Source organism: Oncorhynchus mykiss, chromosome 12 (genome assembly GCF_013265735.2).
Source record: "Oncorhynchus mykiss isolate Arlee chromosome 12, USDA_OmykA_1.1, whole genome shotgun sequence".
Lineage (NCBI taxonomy): Eukaryota > Metazoa > Chordata > Actinopteri > Salmoniformes > Salmonidae > Oncorhynchus > Oncorhynchus mykiss.
Genome location: NC_048576.1, coordinates 31,641,571 through 31,664,391, shown reverse-complemented (window position 1 = coordinate 31,664,391; position 22,821 = coordinate 31,641,571). Strand labels below are relative to the sequence as shown.

The window sequence follows — 22,821 nt, the reverse complement described above, 5'->3', positions numbered from 1 at the left end:
AACCTGTTTTTGCTTTGTCATTATGGGGTATTGTGTATAGATTGATAAGGGGAATTTAAAAAAAATGTAATCCGTTATAGAATAAGGCTGTAACATAACAACATGTGGAAAAAGTGAAGAGGTCTGAATACTTTCCGAATGCACTGTATACTTAGAAACAAAAAGGTGCTATCTAGAACCTAAATGGGTTCATTGGCTGTCCCTATTGGAGAAACCTTTGATTAACTATTTTTGGTTCCAGGTAGAACCCGTTTGGGTTTCATGTAGAACCCTTTCCACATTTTCTACCTGGAACCAAAAAGGGTTCTCCTATGGGGACAGTCAAATAACCCTTTTGGAACCCTTTTTTAAAATAGTTTGTGTGTGTGTGTGTGTGTGTGTGTGTGTGTGTGTGTGTGTGTGTGTGTGTGTGTGTGTGTGTGTGTGTGTGTGTGTGTGTGTGTGTGTGTGTGTGTGTGTGTGTGTGTGTGTGTGTGTGTGTGTGTGTGTTAGTGTCTGGACAGTGTACGGAGTGCGAAGGGTCAGGGGGTGCCTCACCCCCAAAGCCCCTTGGGACATCTTGCCCTCCTTTCGCTTGTCCTCTTCTTCCCTCCTTCTCTCTTTCCTCCTTTCCTTTCTATGCCTGTTCTCATTACCCTTACCTGCTGTCCTCCTCTCCTCTGTGTCGCTGACGTTCCTCTTGCAGTAAGCTCAGCCCGAACCCAGTGGCCCTGTCGCCTGGGGAACAGCCACTGCATACCAATGACAAGGGGAGAGGAGGAGAGAGCGTTCTGCTCTGCTCCGTCTGAGGAACGCCGCCCTTCAGCCACCCCGTCCCTTACTCCTCGACTACCTACTTCTCTTCGTCCTGGGGAAACAGAGACAGAGAGGGAGAAAGAGAGAGAGAGAGAGGGAGACAGAGAACACAAGAGAGAGTGAAATAAAGAGTGAGAGAGAAAGAGAGGTAGATTTAAAAAAATAGAAACAAGAAAAGAGAGAGAGAGGGAGATAGAGGCAGAGAGGGGGGACATACATCAGTGTTTTAAGTGACTGCAGTGGGACAGGGCAGACTAAAAGGTTGTCTGGTGTCTCCCTGTGCACAGTGGGCATCTAGATCTGCAGAGCCACATGCCCCAAACGACTCTGGCTAATTACCAAGCTCCAGGCTGTCTGTCTGGCAGAGCAGCAGCCAACACGCCTGACATTTCTACTGACTCATGGCGAGACAATGCGCAATGTGGACCAAAATGGAGGAAAGTATAATTAAAACACAGAGACTAATATAATTAAAACACAGAGACTAATGTCTCCAAATGTAAAATAATAATATGGCTAAACTGAGGGTAAGGTTCGAGATGTTAATGAAGTAAATAGTGTCCTTATTCTTGGCAGACCTCTGTGACTGTGATTTGGTCTTACCTGTGAGTGAGCATACACTGAGAGAGAAGGGGGGGGGGGGGGGGGGGACTCCACAGTACCTAAACAAGAAAGGATAATGACAGCAATTAGTGGGAGGAGGAAAACCAGGAAAAAAGGATGTTAACAATGACTGGAGGACGAACATTTCAGGACCATTCCGGGGAAAAAAGTCATTTGGATTCACATATCTGAGTCACACAAACATTCAGGCAGAGTAATTCACATCATAACCATTCAGTGTGTGAAATATGAGTTTATTTTAAGTTTATGTATTTTACCTTTATTTATTTAACTAGGAAAGTCAGTTAAAACAAATTCTTATTTTCAATGACGGCCTAGGAACAATGGGTTAACTGCCTTGTTCAGAGGCAGAATGACACATTTTTACCTTGTCAGCTAAAGGATTCGATCTTGCAACATTTCGGTTACTAGTTGAACACTCTAACCACTAACCACTAGGCTACCTGCCGCCCCTGCTGTGAAATATGAGTAAACAGATTGTGTGTCCATGTGACCAACTATGCATGGGTTGGGCAGTGCAGTGCACTCGAGAAAACACAAGGAACTTCCTCTGTCATGATTTCTTTGTAGTGACACAAAGGAAGCCAGAATGCAGGATTTGAGTGTGTGTGTGTGTATGAATGTGTGTTTGTGCAGGTCTGTGTGCAGTATCTCTGGGACTACAGAGATACTGTAGTCCCAGAGTCCCAAAGTCTACAGTCTCTTTATTGACCACGTCCTTGCCGTGTAAAAGGTACATTCATTGGCCCAAGTGTCTGGTGGCCAACTAACCAACGGGTTAAAAGCATTTCTCTGTGGCGACACAGCCAAGCCAGCTGTAGGTCACATTCAAGTCCCAGAGTCTAATTATCCCAGCCAGTTGCGGTTCAATAACTCCAGCAAGCCTGCAGCAAGATACCGCGTTTCCGTGGCAACACCTCTGACGAAGTGAGAGGCAGGGAGGCAACCGTGGATGTGGGGAGGAGGGAGGGAATGGGGGGGTACCCAGCTAGAACACCATCATGGGCCGTACTTACATAGATAGAATGCACACATAACACATGCACATAGACATGCACTCACACATGCACACACAGACACACACTCAGGCAAACTTAAAGTGCCAGTGGACATGCTAAGGTCTGTTAGTGAACAATAACCATATATCCAATACCACTGTCTAGACATCAGTGTCTCTATACTCCATCCCTATGCCTTTGGTTAAAACGATGTCTCAGTGCAGCCAGAGGTAGATACTGTCCATTCGATAGTGTGTTCACACACCAATGTTCAACTTACTGTAATTAACTTTATTCCTGGCCACCGCTGGCCTGAGCATAACTTGGCCCTTTGTGTTTTTGTGCCGTTGATTATGGTTATATTGTCTAAAGTGCTAAATGGTATATTGTCTTTAGCACTACATCCCCCCCCCCAAATGGATTATAACAGAATATTACATTTGCTTTCATGGGGACGAATACCGGGGTGTGTGCGGGGAAGCGTCATTTGTGTGTTCAGGTGACTGGCTGGCTTCCTGCCGCAGTGTCTGGAAACTCAGACATAGTGCCCCCCCCCCCTCCCCCGCCACACCCCGTGCCTCAGTGGTCCGTCCCCTCCACCCCCCCTACTCACCATGCAATCATACACACCTGCTGTTCCCCCCCATCTACCTGAGATAAGAGATCCGCTGGGCTGCAGCTCCACAATGCCTGACAATCAAGGGTAGAAAACAAGACGATAATTCCTTTTAATCCATCTGATTTCTGTGTCAACTCTGTCCAATCAAAATGTGCCCTCTTTAGAATAGAATGCAATCTTTTTCTTCACACACCCTTGGTCTGTCGGCGAACACTCTTTAATTTAGAATAATCTGGAACCAGGGTTTATCCACGGCTGGTCAGGGATGGAATCAATCTTTTCTGCTGCAAGAAACTGATGACTAACAGAGACCATGGAACTACATATTGAAAGATATTTATGTAACAAATGCCTTGATGAATGTAGTTCGCAGTATATCACACATTTTTGCTGAGCCAGAGAATTTGAATGCTGTACAAAATGTCACACTGGTTGTTAAACGGAAATAGAAATGGATAGATGGTTGGAGTTTCACTGAATACATTTATTGTGTCAGAGGCATATTTGATCTCCTTTTTGTTAAACTACACTATCCAGGCCTCTTCCTAAATGTCTGAATGCACTAATATGTATCCTAATATGTCCAATTGCTATCCATATTACTAGAGATTTATATGGTTTAATTAGTCTAAAGCAGTGGTTCCCAACCTTTTTCGGTTACTGTACCACCAACTGAATTTTGCTCTGCCCGGAGTACCCCTGAAGTACCCCCTCATGAGCATTTTACCAGTAAGCCTATGGTGTCATGAGTCTTCGGTTGTCACTAGTTACCACAGCCACATAGTCAAAATTGACAATATCTACAAAAGAAATGCATGATTTCTTAATTTAAGGTTAATGTTAGGCATAAGGTGTGGTTAGGGTTAGGTTTAACATCAGATTTTAAGAAGATCAATTGTAGAAATAGGCAGGATTTAGTCATATGTATGACTGTGTCTGTGATTGTGGTAACTAGGGATTACCTAACTGTCACGCCCTGATCTGTTTCACCTGTCCTTGTGCTTGTCTCTACCCCCCTCCAGGTGTCGTCCATCTTCCCCAATTATCCCCTGGGTATTTATAACTGTGTTTTCTGTCTGTCTGGGCCAGTTTGTCTTGTTTGTTCAAGTCAACCAGTGGTTTGTATCAGCACCTGCTTTTCTCCAGTTGCTCTTTTTTGCATCCTGGTTTTGACCCTTGCCTGGCCTGTCCTGGCCTGACGCTGAGGCTGCCCTGTGCCTTTGCCCTTACTCTGGATTACCGACCTCTGCCTCACCTGACCCTGGGCCTGCCTGCCGTCCTGTACCTTGGCCCCACTACTCTGGATTATCGACCCCTGCCTGCCTTGACCTGTCGTTTGCCTGCCCCTGTTGCAATAAACATTGTTACTTCAACACAGTCTGCACTTGGGTCTTACCTGAAACCTGATACTAAGTCTTAGTACCCCTGGTTGGAAACCACTGCTCTATATGGCAAAATGGTAAGAGGGGATTTTGATACATGACATAACACAATGTAGAACTGCTGTTGCTGATGATCAATGGGAGAAATTATAAGACAGTATTTTACCTCTTTAACTTGAGGACCCACCTCCACAGTGGTTCAAGATATCTCATTACATAAAGTCAAAACCAGCTTCGGACAAGAGTTCTGTCCTACTGTACCTTCTGTCTATATTTGCTTCAAAGGAATGAATTAGCATACCTCTTCTTTTTTTTTTACATAAATAATATAAACAATTGGGAAACAAATTGCTGATGTCTAATGATACACATAAAGTGCCATAAGGTGTGAGGTGGTTTCTTATTTGTCAGCACTGATAGTTTTCCCCTGCTCATTTTCAATGTTTTCTTTGTTCATTTTCTTTTTGCAGAGTAAACACACACTTCTCCATCAGAGGTCATCAACCGTCAACATATCAAAATGAGACGAGGGAGGGAGAGTTCATTGTTTGAATTGTGAATTGTCTAAATTTACAGGGATTTTACACTACATCTCAAAAACCTGCAATGTTTGAGCTATTAATTTATTTCAATGTGTCTGTCTTAAATTCTATCTTTATCCCTCGTTCTCATTTGATGTTGTAGAATCCACTAAACAGAGGAAGACAATAGAGGAAGACCAAAGATATAATTTGCAACTTGTAGCCTGGAGATGACCAAAAGTCGTATCCAGAATTTTATTTTACTCTATTTTTGGATTCTCTTCATGCTGTAGTACAGTATTTTAGCCTTTGAGGCTACTGTACTGCATTTCAATGCTAAATAAATCCATCTAATTTGCACCAGTTTCTAATTGTAAAATAACTTGACATTTCACAAAAGTTTTCTAGGGCTAGGCTGTTCCCTATTGAACAGTGTTAAATGCTAAAGTCCTGAGGGTTGCTGAGATGATTTCACTGTGTAATATATTTATGTATTGACTCCTTCAGATGAGAATATGGGTTGAGAAGAGCAGGGCAGCCAGCCTGCTTTGTTAGTGTTGTGGGAGCTAGCAGCCTAGCGCTGAGTTGAAGATTTCATCAGTGGGTTTCCGATGAGTGCTAGCTGCCTCCGTGCCTGCCAGGCTTTGCCACGTGTCAGACACATCCTAATAAAACTGTCTAACTGTTTTGTGGGCACCAGCTCTGCACTCGCTGCGTCGTGTCTGACTGCTTGGTATTCATGGGGCATGGCACTCACTCCTTTAGCTGTTGCTGGGGGCTCTGTGGCACAGACACAGACTGATTAGTTGGCATCAGCACTGTTCACTATGAACACCAAACAGGGAGTAGATAGGGAAAAAACATAATTAGTGAGTGTGTGTGTGAGGGAGAGAGAAAGGAGAGAGAGAGAGAGAGAGAGAGCGGGCATAGAGAGAAAATCAATTGTTTTGAAACTGCATTTCTAATGTGGGTAATTTAGCAGAAATGTGTTTTTTTATAAAAGCAAGCTGCCTCGGGAAAAGCAGAAAGTTAAAAAATGAGGTCAGCTGTTAGGGTGAATTAATTTACACCTCTTTAACAGTGAGATCAGTGTTAAGGACAGGGGGAGTTTGTAATTGGATTGTCTTGGTCAAAAATGATTTGATTTTGTATAGCGACAAACAATGTGTTTTCATTTGACATCCTATCTGAAATCTTCTCCATCTCCCTAAATTAAGATGAATTCCTGAGGGCCTTTCCTTCATTTCAAGGAAGTCGGTCATTTGACATGGAATAAGGTTTTTAAAAAGCCTTTACACATGAATGAAACATGACTGAAATAAGTGAGGGCTAGAAATTCATCAACTATGCAATGCAAAATACTTATTTTTGTATTTTTTATTATAATATATAGGTAAACTGCTTGAACATCACCTAGTTTCCATAATCATCTTGTAGATCTTTATGTATAATGTTGGTAAATAAATAAAAACAATTTAGAAAACATTATGGTAAACTGTTTACATGGATAAACAATGTTATGTGCTGAACAAACGTCTATTACAATTCCATATAGTGTATAATTTACAGTGCCATCACAGTAATTCATAAAAACTGTTTATTTAAAAAAAAAAATGCTCTGTCTCATACAGTTAACATTGATGAAAGAAAATGTTTCCAATTGCATAGTAATTGAAGAGTATTGTTATTCCTAACTTCAGGTTTGCTGGGTTGTGGTTCTTAACATGTATTTGAGTCTTCAGGGGAACTTATTTCTATCAATTCAGTTTCAAATCATAAAGTAGTTACAGGGATGGTCAAATTAAAGCATGCTTTCAGATGACTTCATACAGCATTGAAAGATGAAGTTGAAGAAATATCTGTCTGCTATATAGTCAGGTCCATAATTATTGGCACAATTGATAAAGATGAGCAAAAAATACTGTATAAAATAAATAATACAAATACTGAGCTATAATGCATACAAAAAAAGTGAAATGATATCATTTTTATACTAATACAACAAATAATAAAATACATGTCAAAAAGATAACAACACAAACTTTTTTTTTAAATGCTATGAGTTTGGGGAACACATCAGGAGGGATCTTAGATCATCATCTTTCCAGATCCTTGATATCCTTCATCTACCCTTATGGACTGCCCTCTTCATTTCACACCACAGGTTTTCAATGGGGTTCAAGTCCAGAGACTGAACATTTGGATTTTGTGGTCAATTAACCATTTCTTTGTGAATTTTGATGTGTGCTTGGGGTTTTTGTCTTGCTGGAATATCTGTCGGAGGCAACCAGGTTTTTGGCTAAAATGTCCTTGTACTTGGTAAAGTTCATGATGCCATTGACCTTAACTAGGGCCAACAGGACCAGTGGAAGCAAAATAGCCCCATAACAAAGATGCACCACTATATTTTACTGTATGTATGAGGTACTTTTCTGCATATTCTTCCGATTTTCGACACCAAACCCACCACTGGTGTGCGTGGCCAAGGGTTCTATTTTCATGTCATCTGACATGGCCAAGATCTTTGGCATCGAAAAACGAAGCATATGCAGAAAAGTTCTTCATACACCTACAGTCAAATATGGTGGTGGATCTTTGATGTTATAGGACTATCTTGCTTCCACTGGTCCTCGGCCCTTGTTAAGGTTAATGACGCCATGAACTTTACAAAGTACCAAGACATTTATTGCCTAAATAAACTAGTCATTTCATAAATAAAACAAATATATTGAATAGCTCTTGAAAATATGGGCAACCTTTTTCCCCTCCGTATCCACCATGTGCGTAAATGAGGCCCATACAGATGACTTGCCTGTAGTTTTTTCCTCCCTGTACTCTCTTTCATTCAGTTTCTTCTTCGCATCAGCAAAGAATGACTCTGTGTTTCAGAAACTCACTTTATATAGATGAGGGGCTATCACTCTTTCCCGCTGCAGCATCCTCCTCTCCCGTAACAAGTAGCCTATTTTACTATGCGTCATTTGCAGTGGCTAGTTTTCATAAAGCAAATACCATTATGCAGTTTTGTCACAAAATTATAATTTATTTTGACACATTATGTTCGATGAAAGGGGAGCCCCTGACAATCATTTAAGATAAAAAAAATATAGGCTACATTACAGTAGACAAACGGAAAACAAAGACAAAAATCTTTCTTCAATGTAATAATTCAGAAGGTTAAACTCATAAAACTGTCGTCAACATGGTTTTATTTTGTAGTCTTACTGTAGGCCCGCCAGGCTGGAGTAGATGTGCTCAAAGATGCCCTCTGATGGTTCGCACAAGCATTAACGGCAACAGTGGCTGACAACAAAATACTATGACGTCACGCACTATAACGTGCAGTACCGTACCGTGGCATACCGCAGTGTATGACGTAACTACTAAGTGAGGACCCACTGTAAGGGCGATCATACATTGTACACATAGGGATGTGAGCGAGGGCTAAGTCGTTGGTAATGCTCATCAAGAAAGAAACCTACGTTTTAATTTCACTACCACCAATGATCTGTTTCGGTCCCCCTTCCTCATCCCCCTTTTCTCTCTCTGTCTTCCCCTTCCTCCCTTTCCCCATACATCCTGATGTGTGTAACATTGATGTCAGCAGCTGTTCCATCCCGACTCCACCCTTGGCAGGCACATTGGGTTGCTACTGTAGTCGCTCGTGCCCTCCGCCAGCGTCCCAAGAGCCTAACCCGTGATTTTTCATGAAGAGAGCTCACAAGTTAGGGTCTCAGGGAGCAGGAGAAGTACAACAGGGTTCTGGCACTGAGGAGCCGCACACAGTCAGTCGGACAGGGGTGTGAGCAGCATGGCACCCTTCTCTCACTACCACCACCCCTTGGTGCCTCCCTCCTGCCCCAAAACCACCTCCACGTGTCTGTCTGGCCAGTGTCCTGTCCGGTCTGACCACTTAGGTAATGTGCTGAAAGGCTTCGTCAAACAACAGTCGCCTGCTGTGGAAGAAAAAAAGTCCCCATTTTTCCCCTCCTTCACTGCAGATAACTTATTCCTTCATTTCAGAGAGCTCGAGTAAAAGATAAGCTGAATGCTCCGCACACAAAGAAAGGCATAGACAGATGTATCAGAACACACAAACGCCACAAACACAATAAACTGTAACGCGCTAATAATAGCAGAGACAAAGATGAAGAAGGAGATATGAGAGAGGTCAAAGAGAGGAAAAGAGAGGAATAAGGTTTGCTGGAGACGATCAGAGTTACATTTTCCAAGTCGCAGGGCAGAGCCAGCCTCAGACAGGCGAGCAAGCACTCTCTGCTCTGCGCTAACTAGCCTTTGTGCTGGCAGAGGAAAGCCCCCCAGCCAGGCAGACAGTCTCGCCTCTTTGTCCTCTGAGCGTCGACATGCACGCGGATCATCAGTCTACATCTCCATCTCCCCCTTGGGATGGATGGCCCCAGTGCTGACCACTGCACCGGACCTTCCAACCCGTCGCCTGCAGTGACCACTGCACCGGACCCTCCAACCCGTCGCCTGCACTGACCACTGCACCGGACCCTCCAACCCGTCGCCTGCACTGACCACTGCTGATCACCACAGCCACCACCAGGGAGGAGAGCTGACCACCTGACGGCCCCAGTCTGAGGGCTTCCATTACGGGGGTGACCCGGAGACTCTAATCCCCCCTCCATGGATAGCCTCAGTCATAAATGAAATAATGAGAAAATGTATCATTACGTGATGCCGCCACTCTCTTGGCTGACCAGCTTTTGCGGAAGTGGCAGGTAAAAAGCGATACTAACCAGAGTAAGATAATAACAAAAGAAACACAGAGCAGCGCATCTTCCAGAACTCGTGCTCCCCCACTCCACGCCTCTAACTGCACCCCCCTCCCCCTTCACACACACTGCTGTCTCTACTGCTAACAGTCTCCCCCTGCTTTCACCCAATCCCCCTCGCCCCACTGCCATGGTGGCGAGCTGTGCACGGTACAGAAATAAGTTGTCACCACCACAGAGCCGAACAAGAAGCCACATTCAGTCACAGAGCTTTCCTCTCATCACAAATACAGAGTTCAGACACACACAGAGTACAGACACAGGCGGTGGTAACCAGAGCCACACAATCATATTGCCATGAAAGAAACCAAACTGCCCTGTCATGAATCTTAACAAAGCACCGCAACCAAAACATTTACATGTCATTTTCACCCCTTGTTCACCCTATACAAACCCTCCTCACCCCTCCCCCTCCCAACTCCTCCCACTAATAGTTAGATAGATGCCTTTCTCAGGGGAACGCGGAGCAAAGCGGACGTTTCCGGAAACGTGAGTGTTCTTTCTCGCGCCTCGCCTCACATACTCCTCCGTGTCTCTGCCGACTACGCCCCTGTCATCTATCTTTAAGCGAGGGATGAGGGGGAAAAGGAGAGAAAAAGTAGCAGGGAAAAAAGAAAAACAGAAAGGGAGATGCTGAGGAGTCCGGGGCTGAGCCAGACGCAGGTCAGTGAGGTGGGACACCTCTCCTCCCCCTCCTCCACCCCTCTCCCCCTTCTCCCCCTCCCCTCACCACTTGCATCATCAGCTCCATCTCACCTCCCCCCTTAGGCTCCAGGACCACCAGTCGTGCCGTGACAGTGATCTACCCTGTTTTTTCCCACGTAGGTCCAACACCAACACCACAGTGACAACAGGGCCATCAAAAGAAAATGGTGATGCCAAAACATTTTGTCTCCCAAAACACTGCCCACATGCTATTCCCATCACCCCCTCCTCCCCATCCCCGGGTCTCTACCTGTCTGCTCGTCTCTGTGACTCCCGTCTGTGGCTGCTCACTCGCCCAGAGTGGTACTACGCTACGGCAGCGGGAGTCTGCAGCTATAGCCCTCCCTCTCTCTCTCTCTTTCTCTCTCTCTCACTCCCATACAACCTCGGCTGGCGCACACATTCCACCTGTGCTGATGATCAATTCCAACGCCTGGCTGGTTGGCCAAGGAGCAGGATGCTCTAAAGTGGCTCATGCTGTCACACAACAGACACACAACACAAGGCATACTGACATATAACACAGAGTACGGACGCCATCACAGACATGTGAACACAAAACTCAGACACAGTCGTCGACAAAACAGTAGTACACAGACAAATTGACAAGGACAACAGACCAAAAACTCCAAGAGATACTGTCACAGTCCCCCATTACACAAGATACAGACACCGACACACAATGACAGGGTCACCTAACACTGAAAACTGACACTGCCATAATATTATGACCTAAGCGCTGAAGCGTGCACACCGTCAGATGACAGTCTGACAGGACTGTATTTCATCAGTCAGACCATACAAAGTATACCATAATAGCTTTATAAAAATATTCAATAGATACTCAATTAACAGCATACACCTATAGAGATGCTGAATGACACACAAGCAGAGAAAAATCACAGAAATCACAGGACATGATTGTTTGTGAGATTCTCTGCTTGGATAGGTTTTGGACAGAAGTGGCTATCTGTTTCTTTCTTTCTAGAAGCCCGTCTATCTATGCCCTTAAGACTCCACACCACATCCACACTACAGTGCTGCAGTTAATAAAGGAGGACCTTTAGGAAAACCATTCCGTCATACTGTAGACGCCCTGCTGAATACTGATTAGTTAGAGACATATAGTCTCACATAGGCTATCTGTACGTCTTTGTCCTGCACACTCCAACAGCGTTCAAGCTTCACTGTCCTCCCCATCCGAAACACTAAAATGATATGAGACAGCAAATGGAACGAAGTCATAAGACAGAGCAAAACAAAGGAACAGACAACGTGTTTTTGTCTCTCTATCTGAATGAGATCTGCCCTTGGCGGCTCATCCTAAACTCAGAGCCCCCGATCTATCAACCTCAACACCCTGGATGGATTAGGGTTGTGACTCCGTACGAGAAAGAGGGGAACGGTAAAGGGGGCCTGCAAATATCATCATTGATTGTTTTTTTGCTTTTATTCAAAACTGCGAAACCCCCACGTCATGGCTTTGCTGCAATGCAGAGATCCTTCAGAAAAATCACTCTGTTGCTTCACACACAGGCATCTGTATTTGAGCTCAGAACAAGGTCAAGACTAAGAACGTCAGCGGTTTAAAAAAATATGGTATATTACATTATCTTCCTTCTGTAGCCAACGTCACTACCATGGCAAGGTTGAAGTCTATATGCGAGTGGGTAATGGTTAGTCCATTGGCTCATAGCAGGCCTGGTGATGGCAATGGTGATGCTGGGGGTAGGGGTGTATGAGAGAGGGGAGAGAGAACAACGGGTGGGAGGAAGAAGGGGAGAGAGAATGAGGGGAGGAAGGGAGAGGGGAGAGAGGACTGGTGATCAATCAGCTTCATTACAGCCGTGTCACTGTAAAGTCTGGAACTACCGCTGCCCCGCCTCGCAACACACACACACACACATACACACACCACCGTGCTTCCTTAGACGCTCCAATCAGCGAAGAGCTAACCCCCCTCCAACACACACACGGCTAGACATCACGCTTTGACCCTCCTCTTCTTCCCCCTCCTCCTATTCCCTCTCCTCCCGTTTCCCCATATCCTCTCAATTTTTCTAGTCTAGACTGTATAGCGAATCTTGGAATACCACGGTTGGTCATTTTTTAACTGGCTGAGGAAACGTGTACAATGTCATAAACATGAATGACCCTGGGTTGTCATTAATAAGTTAAAGTAAAAATCTAAAAGATGAAGGAATGTGAGTAGCAGGCTGGTACAATAAATACATCTCCTCAAGCCTCTATGATGCAGCACTGATATAAAAGAGAATGTTGTCATGACAGGAGTACAATGATTTACACCACAGAAATAACCAGACTGTTCTATGTCTCAAAGAACCCCAAAAAGAACTTGCAGCGGAAGGCAGTGCAGACAATGACTTTGAGAACCATTATGCACTATCAAAACGCTATGACACTACCCATTATACAGTAAGTCTGAAATCAGATGACAGTGTCTTACGACACGCGTCAATCACAAAGGTTTCCAGGCAGGAAGACAGACAGACTGACAAGGAAGGCAGGCAGGCAGGCAGGCAGGCAGGCAGGCAGGCAGGCAGGCAGGCAGGCGGCACCAGTGGTGGCGAACAGGGAATGTGAGTAGCACAGTGGGGGGCGGGAGAGGCCAGAGATTGAGATGCACAACGCCTCCCTAGCCTTTCCCTCATCTCATCAGCCAGCGGGACATTAATGACGATCATGTCTTGTCACACTAGCTGACTGGCAGTCGAGGCGGGCGGGCTGGTGGGACCCGTCAGAGGACCCTGCCCTTGCCCCTGCTCTTCTCGATCAATACCATTGATCTGTCCCAGGGGTCAAGGGGCAAGAGCATATCGATAGGGGAGAGTGGCTGACGCAGCAGCAGGCCGAGGAGAGAAGAGGAGGATGAGAGGATAGGAGGGGGGGGGGGCTGAATGAATCCAGACAGATCAATGACACACCCGTCTGCCATGGATGTGTTATGGTTATTCATTTGCCATTAAACTAACCACATTAAGGGGATATCTCGTCTTAAGGAAAAATACTAGCAGCCATGCAGAGACCTCACCAAATCACAGTCTGCTACAGCCATATGAAGTGGGGAATTTGTAGAGAATTAGTAGCTACCTGTCTGGCCAGTGACACCAGTAGCAGGATCTAGTCCCTCATGTTTTTATTTTCTATCAACGTCTCTGGTGTTCACTGAGGGCAGAACCAGCAGACCAATGGCCTTGTTGAAAGGACCCTCACTCAGACAAAAGCATGAATTAATTGAGTTTGCTTATGTGTGTGCGTGCATGGGTATTATGTCCAACAATAGACTTACTGAAAATACTCAAGATACACTTCTCTTAATAGGGTTGATTTTTTTACACATGCGTAGTGGCTAAAAAATATTCCACAACGATGACATCAAGAGCCTAACATTACTTTTGCTAATGCAGCTGGACCTGGCTTAAGCTAAGAGAGATTTGATATTCACACATTTCATTCCTGTGTACAGATGACATAAAATTGAGGGTCCTCGCTATCTCAGTTCCTTGGGATGTCCCTACCACATTGAAGTTTACATTTAAAATCATTAAGTTAAGGATTAGAGCTAAGGTTAGGGTTAAGGTTAGGGCTTAGGGTAGGGACATCCCAAGGATAGCACAGCAACAACCTTAAATTGATACCGTATGTGGCAAGAAATAAAGATAACTTGTTTTGATGGTAAGTTGCATTTCATTAGAAGACAATTACATGCCTCCTCCCTAATATAATTTGCTTGGAAAACATTTCATCTTTACAATTTTGCCTGGCATAACACAAATTAAGTAAATAAATGTTGCTAGCATGACCTAGGATGCAGGATATATCCTTAATACAATGAAATCAGTCCAAGGATCTTGGAGCAACTGGCTTGTTACAGAGCTCTCTCAGTCAGTGTGCTGTTCTGTTATTAAGGAGGCCTTGGTTGGTGCAGTGAAAGCATAATCTCTCTTTCTCCAAGTCTCTCCTCTCCTATCTAATCCCATGATTTATTTGTCCAACCTCCCATAAATGGAGGCGCAGCTGGAACCAATGACTCCTACCCTGCTTGGCCTGGCCGCTAAGCCAGCTGGACCAGGGAGTGCTGAGGCAGCAGAATTCTCCAGGACCACGTCCTCTTCGCCTCGGCCCCACTAGTTAGATACATCTGGACGACCCATTCAGTTCAGAGGTGAGGAAAGATGGAGAAAAACTGAACTCTTAAAATAAACTCTGGGCTCCGGCCCAACGGAGCTTGGCTCCTCTAGTCTGTTTAATAACTGTGTGTGGAGGGTTGAGGAGGAACAGTATGAAGCCAACCAAGGCTTTTGAGTACCTGGCTGTAATTTGGAAAGCGTATGTGTATAGGACATACTACAACATAATTATATTTGTTTCTGAAAAACTCAAGTGAAAAGTGAGAAGATAGATCAACAATGTGTCTATAAATTGGGACTGGAATTTAAGACATACAGTATTTCACGTTAGGTCTCTTCCAAAAATTCAGACATGGTTAATTGAACGTTCTCCACATCATTCAGAACATGAACCTAGATCCTTTCACTCAGTCTGAGCCCCAGAGGGCTAGACTGACTGAAGTGCAACACTATGGTGGTTGCCTGGACAGAGCAGAGCAGTCACCACACAGAGATCCCACCCCAGCAGGAGAGTCAGCTAGGAGGCCCCATGCAGATAAAAGGCCCTTCCTCTTGGGGTTTCCAGGGTTTTAGCAGGATCAAGCTAAACAACACACTGTCAACCTGTTGGCATTGTGAGTCGTCTGGGGCTGAGGGGGGTCGTTGAGCCTACATGGAGAGGCCTCTCACGCTCTGCCATTGAACACCCATTAATATCACTCTACATTTGTTTGGCCCCTAATTGATAGCTGCTAAGTCCCTTTCACTGGGCAGCCTGTGTTGATAAGAGGCTCCATCAGCTAAGAGGCTCTCGGAGGCCCTATAGGCTAGCTGTTGAGATACTGCTGCAGGGTCCTTAGCTTAGTGATGAGCTTTTTGGGCACTAGGGTGTTGAATGCTGAGCAGTAGTCAATGAACAGCATTCCCACATAGGTGTTCCTTTTGTCCAGGTGGAAAAGGGCGGTGTGAAGTGCGATTGAGATTGCATCATATGTGGATCTGTTTGCGAATTGGAATGGGTCTATGGTATCCGGGATGATGCTGTTGAAGTGAGTCATGACCAGCCTTTCAAAGCACTTCATGGCTACCAACGTGAGTGCTACGGGCGGTAATCATTTAGGCAGGTTACCTTCGCTTTCTTAGGCACAGGGACTCTGGTGGTCTGCTTGAAACATGTAGGCATTACTGACTCGGTCAGGGAGAGGTTGAAAATGTCAGTGAAGACACCTACCAGTTGGTCCACACATGCTTTGAGTACACATCCTGGTAATCCGTCTGGCCCCACAGCTTTGTGAATGTTGACCTTTTAAAGGTCTTGCTCACATTGGCTACCGAGAGCGTTATCACACAGTCGTCCAGAACAGCTGGTGCTCTCATGCATGCTTCAGTGTTGCTTGCCTCGAAGCGAGCATAAAATATATTTAGCTCTTCTGGTCGGCTCACATCACTGGGTAGCTCATGACTGGGTTTCCCTTTGTAGTCCATAATAGTTTTCAAGTCCTGCCACATCCGACGAGCGTCAGAGCCGGTGTAGTAGGATTCAATCTTAATCCTGTATCGGCGCTTTTCCTGTTTGATGGTTCGTCTGAGGGCGTAGCGGGATTTCTTATAAGCGTCCGGATTAGTGTCCCGCTTTCAGTACATTTCTAATTCAGTATGAAATGTACTGTAGACTAAGAAAATGGATCCACATATGCATTTTGTTCTCCTTTGTGGTGATCCGACTCATTTTACAAGCTGTGAACGACTGCCAGAAAGAAAGAGAGAGCCAGAATCAGAGCCCTGATCTTAGTAGACAGACCTTCCAAGGCTGGGGCAGGTTTAAACCACAGACCAGACCACATATCACTACTCCTCCCCAACGTCATTGTAGAGGACAAGGGCCCATAGATTATAACTAAGTCTCAGTGCATGGAAACATATAAACATACAGACTGTTCCCTCCCATGCTGAATAGTTTAAACATTACAGCAGTCTCTCTGTCTGCTGAAGCAGTTTGGGGAATGGCCTTGGTTCCAGGCAGGTAGTTAGGTGGGATAATCAAGCCACTAAACCCCTTGAGAAAGGCACTTAACCTGGTTGAACCTGGGAACTATATTCTGCAGTGCAAATGGATATGTAATAAAAGCTGTGGGCGATGTCAGTTGTTTTCTGGAACAAAAGCATCTGCTAAACAGAGAATCTCAGATTTATTATGATTACATTTCATACTTGATGTTTATGTCTAACCATCTAGGCCTCAAAGTGTGGCTGGGATTCGCCACTCAGCTCACAGGAGATTGGTTGTGATAATGTCAACCCACATGAACAAATACTTACTATAGAATTCTGTAGTATACTGTAAAATACTATACTACATTGTAGCTCCAAAATAGTTTCCACTGCTTGTATACTTCATATTTTGGCGAATTCAGTACGACATTCGGGATCTTTTGGCATACTAAGTATACTATGACCAATAAGCATACTACATACTCAATTTATGTCACAAATAGTACAGATAGTGCTATAGTAAACTATAGTATATTGACCTAAAATATTTTACTGATTTACAATTAACAAGGAAATCAGTCAATTGAAATACATTCATTGGGCCCTAATCTATGGATTTCACATGACTGGTAATACATATATGCAATCTGTTGGTCACAGAAACCTTTATAAAAAAGGTAGGGGAGTGGATCATAAAACCAGTCAGTATTTGGTGTGACCACCATTTGACTCATGCAGTGCGACACATCTCCTTCGCATAGAGTTGATCAGGCTGTTGATTGTGGCCTGTGGAATATTGTCCCACTACTCTTCAATTGCTGTGCAAGGTTGCTCGATATTGGCGGGAACTGTAACACGCTGTTGTACACGGCGATCCAGCCTTTCCCAAACATGCTCAATGGGTGACATGTCTGGTGAGTATGCAGGCCATGGAAAAACTGGGACATTTTCAGCTTCCAGGAATTGTATACAGATCCTTGCGTCCATTATCATGCTGAAACATGAGGTGATGGTGGCGGATGAGTGGCACGACAATGGCCTCAGGATCTTGTCACGGTATCTGTGTGTATACAAATAGATTTAGTCCATCCACACCAGACGCAATCAGGACACGCAAGTTGAAATAGCTAAATTAACTCTGAACCAACTATATTAATTGGGGGACAGATCAAAACACATTAAACATTCATGGACATTCAGCTAGCTAGCTTGCTGTTGCTATCTAATTTGTCCTGGGATACAGACATTGGTTTGTTATTTTACCTGAAAAGCACCACGTCTTTTTTTCTTGTTGAATTTTTACCCATTTTGAGTCACCAAAATTGTGTCTTCTCTACTCCGATAATTCATCCACAGATAAAAGGAAACCTAGTTAGTTTCTAGTAATCTCTCCTCCTTCAGTCTTCTTCTGACTTTATATAGCAGTTGGCAACCAACTTGAAGGTGCATTACCGCCACCAACTGGACTGTGTGAACCTCAGATCATCTTTCAATCCCCCACGTGGGTACAGAATATACTGTACTCCTAAAAACCAATGAGGAGATGGGAGAGTCAAGACTTGCAGCGCATCAAGCATCAAAAATAGAACCAAGGTCTATTTTAGCGCCTGGCTACACAGACGCTTGAGTAGTTTGGATTAAATTATTGAATAACATGTATGTGTACATTTATGTTGAAACACTCGCGCACGCAACGTGGGTGGTGTGGTCAGCATCTTATAGTAGAGAAATTAACATTAAATTCTCTGGCAACAGCTATGGTGGACATTCCTGCAGTCAGCTTGTCATTTGCACGCTCCCTCAAAACTTGAGACATCTGTGGCATTGTGTTGTGTGACAAAACTGCAGATTTTAGAGTGGCCTTTATTGTCCCCAGCACAAGGTGCACCTGTGTAATGATCATGCTGTTTAATCAGCTTCTTGATATGCCACACTTGTCAGGTGGATGGATTATCTTGGCAAAGGATAAATGCTCACTAACAGGGATGTAAACAAATGAGTGCACAACATTTTAGAGAAATAAGCTTTTGTGCATATGGAAAATGTCTGGAATATTTTATTTCAGATCATAAAACATGGAACCAACAATTTACATGTTGCATTTATATTTTTGTTCAGTGTATTTTTTCATGTGGGAAGGCCCTGGCCTGCACTGGAGTCGCCTTGACTGACGGAGGCTACGAAAACACAGGAACGCTCAAATGACTCAGGGAGCAATATGAAACCAGGGGAAACTGGTTGTGTGAAATAGGTTCCACCACAAAATTATGTCTTGGTGAGAAATTGAAATTGACCTTTAGCAATAACAGAATAGCTTGACAGTATTAGGATGTAAAACGTAACAGATTCGCTTGCTGCGAACTCCATCACCAGCAGTAAATAGTGAATTGCTGTTTTAACAGAATACAAATGATATTAGATCTATTACATAATGGCCTTACAAAAAACACATCCACACGATAGCAAGACACTATAATTCATTTTCAAAAGCATGAAGAATCGTGCATTCACTGTATTCCCTCTGCAGATAAATCAGTAATTCCTTTAATATGCTATATATTCATGGATAGTGAAAGAACAATTTTAAAAATCCTTTGTTTGCTGTGTGCTTTTTTTGTGCTTTGGAGATACTATACAGTGGATGTCTAACATTACAGATCCCCTGTGTGATTGACGCAGTGTGGTCATTCCTCCCTCCCTACCAGAGTGGATGACAAACACTCCAAAAATACACAACTTTTCAACCTAACACTAACTGAAGGTTTTGTGCCCCTAAAGGGTCTACTGGCATGAAAGGTCAATTAGAAGCCTGTGTAGGGAAAGGAAAGGCTATGACACGATACCCATTGTCACCTCACAAAACACTCCAACAATTCATTCTATTGAGAGCATACTATCTAATTGTGGATCATCATGAGACTTGATATTTGTGTTTTCTTCAAACAGCTGCACATTTAAAATAAGAAACAGACATAACTCTCTCTTTTCCCATTATGTAATAGATTTAGGTAATTTACTTCCTATATTTATCATCTTTTATCATGCACACTTAAATTAAAATAGTGCACAGAGAAAAAACATTGACGGTGAGATTTTGACATCATGGCCCTCAAAAACAGTTGGCTAATGTAAACCAAGCCACGCCATGCTTTGAAAGACATGATGAGGGTCATCTCTTTGCTTGATGTCATGAGTGTGCTCCAAGGAAAGCTAGAAGGTTGTACAGTTAACTCCCAGGGTGTCATTCTAAACCATACAACCTACTACCTCAACCCGGATGCACACATTTTCAGTAGGCCTTCTTCTTGTCTTGTCTTATTGTTCTTGTCCAAACAAAGAACAATAGTATCTTCTGAATTGTACTGTAGTCTCCTTTTCCATTCTGGAGGATACGGTTGCTTCCATTAACAGCAAAAGTTTGGAATATGCTATTAAATAAAACTGAAACATTATGGTTCATGCTTTGTTAGAATAATCAAAATGTTCTATTCTGCCTGGAACTCCTTAACACCACACAGGACACCAAATATCTATTACCGCAGGATTAGTCATTTTATAAATAAAGGACATCAAAGAGACAAAAGTTACCATTCAAAAAATATGTTGTTCACACCACAATGACAGAGACCCACAGAGGCGGACTTGTGATGTCAGATTTGCCACAAGATCGGATCTACGGGTTTTTGCCAAGTAGTTAGTTGGAAAGTATCAAAATAAATATGTTAAATTACACAGAAAAATACAACGTTACCCTATGCCACAAACCTGGGCCAAACTGTGTCCAAAGATGTTACTTTATGTATGAGTCTACTGTACCATACATGCAACAAGCCGTCAAATCAAAATAATGTTGTCGATAGGTTGATGTCCACCAATACCTCTGGTATGTCATCCTTACACTATCCTAATCAACAATAAAGTGAGGACAATAAACGCTCTCAATCTCTAAGTGGATAAATTCAGATAAATGTGTTGAATCGTATATATAAGCATTGAATCTGAAGTGTTTTGAGCAGAGCAGAGAGCTGTTGGCTACAACACAGGAATTAAGCTGGAACAGCACAATGGAAAGGACCAGAAAAGACCGCAAGGACGAATCTCCCAGAAACGATCTGAAAACATACTGTACCTGTCTAAACTAAGTAAGATCAAAATGAATATAGCTACAAAACTGAAATAACGGAAATTATACATTGATTGAATGTACAGACGAGACGGCAAAGATAAAGAATGACTCCACAGATTTTCGTCTGGCCTATAGACATGTCACAGAGGCCATGTTGAGGAGGGGAACACAATGTCTGTGCCACATCCAAGGCCCACAGTTAAAGAAACTGCTGTTGGATATTTTGGTAAATCAGGATACACATAACACAATGTATTGTAGAGGATAACTTCTTTCTGAAGGTAACTTACCTTGTTGATTGTGTGCCTTACAGGGTATGGAGTAATCTCACTCTCTTCCTATCTGAAAACACAAAAGAAAATAACAACATTAATAGGCTTGAACAAAACCGGCAGTTTCACACCCTACTGCACGGCCTCGTGGTTCCTGAAATGGCAGGATTAAATCAATAGCAACAGTACAATAAATTACCTAACAAAATATTTGCAACTGAAAATACATGTTGGTGAATAATAAAGCAACGAAAGAAAAAGACAGAATGGCTTCACAAAAACCCTGATAGTACCGACAATTGTATTGCAACAGTATTCTTTCCATTCTTATACTGGTAATGTCAAATCATATAAAAGCAGATTCCATTTACAGTTTCAGCCGCTCATATAAGGAGCATCAAATGCTTCAGCAGTTCCCTCCCAGATAGAACATTTGCATGGAATTCCATTTTTCAGTGAGAATAATAATAATGTTGTGGAGGAGATTTATCTCCCTGTCTAGTCCCCAGAGAGACACGCCAGGGAGTCCTGCTTTCCTCCTGGCCATCATGCAGCACTGAGGCGTAGGCTGTGGCAAGAAGATAGGATAGGTTAGCCCAACTAAGCCTAGATAGCAGCAGCAATCGAGAAAATCATGGCAAGGAGCTGAATAAATCTGCCCGGGTGAACAGGATGCCATGGCGAATGGGATGCCAGTGTAATGGAGCATGCCATGGTCACCTAGGGTTAACGGTGCCAACTTCAGAGTTCCAAACACATCAGAATATTCCTGGCCGTGGCTGCATGGCCGCAGTGCGACAAAGCCAGGTATAGAAACGGAACAGTGCGAGTGTGCCAGTGCCAGTGCCACTTACCCCCAGATCTCTACTAACCATTTGGCATTCATCATCTCTATTTGGTTTGGATTGTTCTGACCTCTCTTTTGTACGCGGCCGGAGACAGACAGACAGGAAGCAGGATTGAGCTTGAATCAAAAATAGATGAAACGTGGGTGCCATGCAAAAAGCATCCGCTTCTGATAAAATAAAAGTCAAGCTATGTTTTTGTGCCCATCTCCATTGGCAAGTCGGGTTAATTTCAGCACCGCACCATCCGCCATTTTCTAAGCAAACACAAGAATGAAAGAAAGACAAAAAAAAGAAAGCATAACCCTTTGCTGGCATCGCATTCTCTCTTTCTCTTCCTCCTTGCACCATAACAAAACCTTGGCCGAGGGGGTCACATGGTTTCCTACCAGAAAGCCACAGCATTTCCATAAAGCATTCTGCTGACATTGTGAAGACATCTTTTGTCTAAATCAAAACCTTGGCCAGCCCAGCCTGCCCGAAAATTTGGCACCTTCAAGGGAGAGGGAGTGCAGAGGGAAGGGGTGGTGTTAGGAGTCATGGCAACCCCTACCTGGCAGGCTGCCCATCATCTCGAGGTGGGGAGTAGCCGGGTCTAATGTGGTGTCGAGCAGGAATGCCTGGAGCCTTCCAAAGTCAATTTAATGTTCATGTTGGGACCTTCCATTTCGCCTCATATACGGTACCAGTTGCCTTTTTGATAGAATAAACAAAAAGGGCTCCACAGATGACACCTTCTATCCCTTGCGCACATGCGCGCGCGCGCACACACACACACACACACACACACACATACACATACACACACAGAGAGCTTGGAATATACATTATCTACAAGCCTTAACATTCATGTATAATATCATCTGTACTAGGTCTTCTCTGCTGTCTGTCTGGTATGTGTAACCGGGCATTGGTCCTTCATACAGCTCTTCTCCTCATGTTCTCAGCTGTAAAATGACATTTCTACCATTTCTACTTCCAGCTATCACGACAAACAGCAAGCCTGTTGCTGT

General features: G+C 43.7%; 2 long non-coding RNA genes across 2 annotated transcripts; both read right to left on the bottom strand.

Annotated features, from left to right (window-relative positions):
- Positions 1–377: 377 nt before the first annotated feature.
- On the bottom strand, positions 378–9,779 carry LOC118937660. The gene is made up of 2 exons (XR_005034944.1): positions 1,399–9,779; positions 378–847 (listed from the first exon to the last, which is right to left on the bottom strand). It is a non-coding gene; the product is annotated as an uncharacterized LOC118937660 (long non-coding RNA).
- A 6,161-nt stretch (positions 9,780–15,940) lies between these two features.
- On the bottom strand, positions 15,941–22,598 carry LOC110537449. Its single transcript, XR_005034945.1, has 3 exons — positions 21,818–22,598; positions 20,982–21,033; positions 15,941–17,625 (listed from the first exon to the last, which is right to left on the bottom strand). It is a non-coding gene; the product is annotated as an uncharacterized LOC110537449 (long non-coding RNA).
- Positions 22,599–22,821: the final 223 nt, after the last annotated feature.